We start from the raw sequence: 3,626 nt of genomic DNA, 5'->3' as shown, positions 1-3,626 counted from the left end.
AGGAAGGGTGTAGTGTTCCACCAGGACAACGCCAGACCACATAATTCGTTGATGACTCGTCAGAAGCTACGAGAGCTCGGATGGGAGGTTTTATCGCATCCACCGTATAGAACGGACAAAAGTTGAACTCGAAAGAGGCTAGTGAAAAGTGGCTGTCCGAGTTCTTCGCAAAAAAGGAGTAGGGCTTCAACGGGGGGTATTATGAAGTTGCCGTCTAGATGGAAACAAATTATCGAACGAAATGGTGCATATTTGAACTAAATCCGATCACTGTAACACTTTTTATAAATTATTGAATAAAGAGCAAAAAAGCGGAAGGGAGATATTTGCCAACCTAATAATATGTGGACAAATACATATATACTGTCGGTTTACTGGTCAGAGAGGAGCTCGATCTGAGGTCTGTGTCGAACCAAATCTATAGCGACCAATATCAAACAGTTGTTTTATGTTGTTCGTCAATCGGCATATAACGGCTTTGCTCAGCATCAAAACGCACATAACATACCATAGAACACTCGCTGTCTATCATTCAGTAAAATTATGTGGGCATGATATATCGGATTGTGTCTTTTCTTCTCGAAACTGGGTAAATGAAAGAAATAATCGTAATTGTTGTAAATAGAAGCATACCAACTCACTTATAAATACTGTTATAAGATCATATTTAAGTAATTTCTAATTGATTATCTTCAAACCAAATCTTAAAAGAAACTAACACCACACATTCATGTACGCCCTTCTAAAAAAGTATGCGTCATTACTTGATAATTTGAAAAGAATCAAATTACAAGAAAAGGTTCTAGTTAATAATTCCATACAGTTTATGCGCCGGCAACGAATAAGACGGTCAGTAGAGATTGGCCGTAATTCCCCATTCCCATTCAACCTTTTATGTTCTACTTCAGCATCAAATTCCCATCCACTTGCACTCGGTTGGCCTTAACAAACTGCAAAACACGGAAAACGGGGGAAAGCGGAATGCCAACACGTCGCAGCAGCGTCATAAAATCCAAATTGCCTTCGAATGCGTAAAAACGAAACTTTTTAATTTCAGCTTAATAAAATGTAATTAAATTTCTACTCCACGATGCACAAACCGGCAGTGGCGACATCAGCTGCAACAACAACAAAGCCGCAACGAACAACAGCTGACACAACAATCCCAGCGGCAGCCGAGGCAGCCTTGGCAGCAGGGCGAACAATAACGGAATGCATAAGGATGAAAAGAAATTTATAATTTTTGGCACAACATGCCTTTGTACACAGAAGTTGGAGAAGAGTGGTTGAAGTAGAAGACGACGAGAAGAAAAGTAATATTTGTAATTGTGAAGAGGCCGTGGAAGGATTGCGCTGTGGACGAGGCGAGCCAAAAACACAAGTCGGACGGACGGACGAACGCACTCAGGCGTCGCTTTAATTGGAAAGGAAGAATTAACCGAACGAGAAGTGGGCGTACGAAGCGCCAAGTGTGCAGCTAAAATCGGTTGCGCTACATGGTGGCAGCACAGCTCGCCGCTCACACCGCTACTCACGTTGCGTTACCCCATTGCAATGTTTTCAATTTAATGCCGTGTACGGTGCGGCAAGAGAGCCAGGCAGCCAGGCAGACAGGCGGGCGGACAGGCAGGCAAGCAGCATGCGGACAGGATATTAAAGTATCCTGTTGAGATTACAGCCTGAGGTTGTTGTGTGTTGACTGTTGTCTGTTGTCTGTAAGCACACACACACACATATATATATTGGTGTGCAATTTCAAAGATCATAGATATAATAACAATAGAGACATACATACATCTTTGAATATACATATGTATGTATGTATATATGAGTTTATAAATGCGTGCATGCCAAGTGAAATAATCATTTAAATACGAGAATATGTAGGTTTGTACGTTTTTGTTGTTGTAAGTGTATACAGTGGGTTAGAATTAAATAAGAATGTGAGTCTACCCTAAATATCTCAACCGTGTGCCCGACTGCTGCGGCTGGTTATGCCAATCGCGCCGAGCTGCCACAGCGCAAGGTTCTTGTTATCATTGTTGTTGTGCTTGTGGTTCTTAAATCGCAATAGCGCGCCAATGTATGGCCTCGTTTCATTTGTATATATATTTATCTGCAGAACAGAGTTCGGCTGGCGTGGAATGAGCAAGAAATGTGCATGGTGCCGTTACCGCTATTTGAAGTTCGTTTCCCCAAAGTGTTTTCAGCATATAATTTAAAGTAATTTCAACAGGAGCATACATTTTGGCGTTTAGCGGGGTTTCAGTTAAATTAAATGAAATTTCGGCAAATTTTAGTGAGAAAAGTTTTCAGTTTTTATTTTGTAATTTGCTTGGAGCTAACCTTAGCTGGAATTATTATTTTGATAATTTCATTCATTTTAATTCTGTGCGGGATTTATTTACACAGCCCTATTTTTAGAAAGAGCAAAGATATGCCATATTAACATTTAAATAGAATTGTAAACTTGAGTGTGCTGTATGAATTTTTAATGCTATCCAAGGATGAAGAGGTTTCTTTATTTAATTACGACTTAATTTATTTTCTCCTGGGTTCTCGTTCTTTTTTGTTATTATTACATTCCTACTAACTTCTTTATATTTTCTATTGGTATTTAACTAGGCTAAATTCCAACTAACTCCTTTCTGGAATCTTGATTTTTTTAAATCTGCTAAAACAAGCATTTTAAAGGTTGCTCACACCTTGAAATTGGCTGTAGCCAATCGGGTCTTCCGCCAATCTCCAAAATAGAACAATATCTTACATACTAAAAGTTCAAATTTTAGACAAAACCCTGCCCGTAAGTCTGGAAAACGGTCCGATACCGCTAGATGCAAACAACGGTTACTGACTGCCGGAACAAACCTTCAGGTCAGCAGGACACTCCTCGATACTAAAAAACCCCCCTGAGTCAGGAAAAAGACTCCGAACTTCTGAGGAACCAAAAAGCTCGATAAGAGCTAAGCATCAAGATCCTTGCAAGGGCCACCCGATCGAAACAGCAATATACCCTCAAGTATCAACAAAAGGAGTAATAACGTCAATGCAGAGAAGGGCAATAGGTCCTACGCAGAGGTGATCCATCCCTACCATAATGAACCTACTCCAACGTCAACATGGATCGCGGAAATGGCGAAAGACCGTAAAACGTAATTGATCGAAATCGATGACACATAAAAATTAACAAATCTTATAACCAATTGTAGCCTGAGAGCAGTGTTTGGAGCTGTTCATTCGTAATAAATCTGAATGCTCACATTAATATGTGAAAAAGGATAAAATATGCGTCTCCCATTTCATCTCTAAATCCGATCGACAGTCCCAGAGAATCCGAGTGGAGGCATGCAAGTGAGAAAACTAACCCAATTGTGTACGAAGAAAGTACTATCGATTCATCAAGTTTCAAATTGAAATATGATTTCAAAATTTTGGACTTTCTTTCGCATCCTCCATATTATTGACCTCCAATTACATTTACTGACTCTCAGACATAAATAAAATAATTAAAAAAACGTTAAATTCATAAATTTGGATTTAGGGGAGTCAGCATATCCGCCACCAGCAGATATATACAGAAGTAAAATTCACCATCCTTGGCCTGTACACAATAACTCAAAGAAAAG

This window comes from Zeugodacus cucurbitae, chromosome 2, assembly GCF_028554725.1.
Source record: "Zeugodacus cucurbitae isolate PBARC_wt_2022May chromosome 2, idZeuCucr1.2, whole genome shotgun sequence".
Taxonomy (NCBI): Eukaryota; Metazoa; Arthropoda; class Insecta; order Diptera; family Tephritidae; genus Zeugodacus; species Zeugodacus cucurbitae.
The sequence above is the reverse complement of the archived record's forward strand: the minus strand, read 5'-3'. Positions refer to the sequence as shown.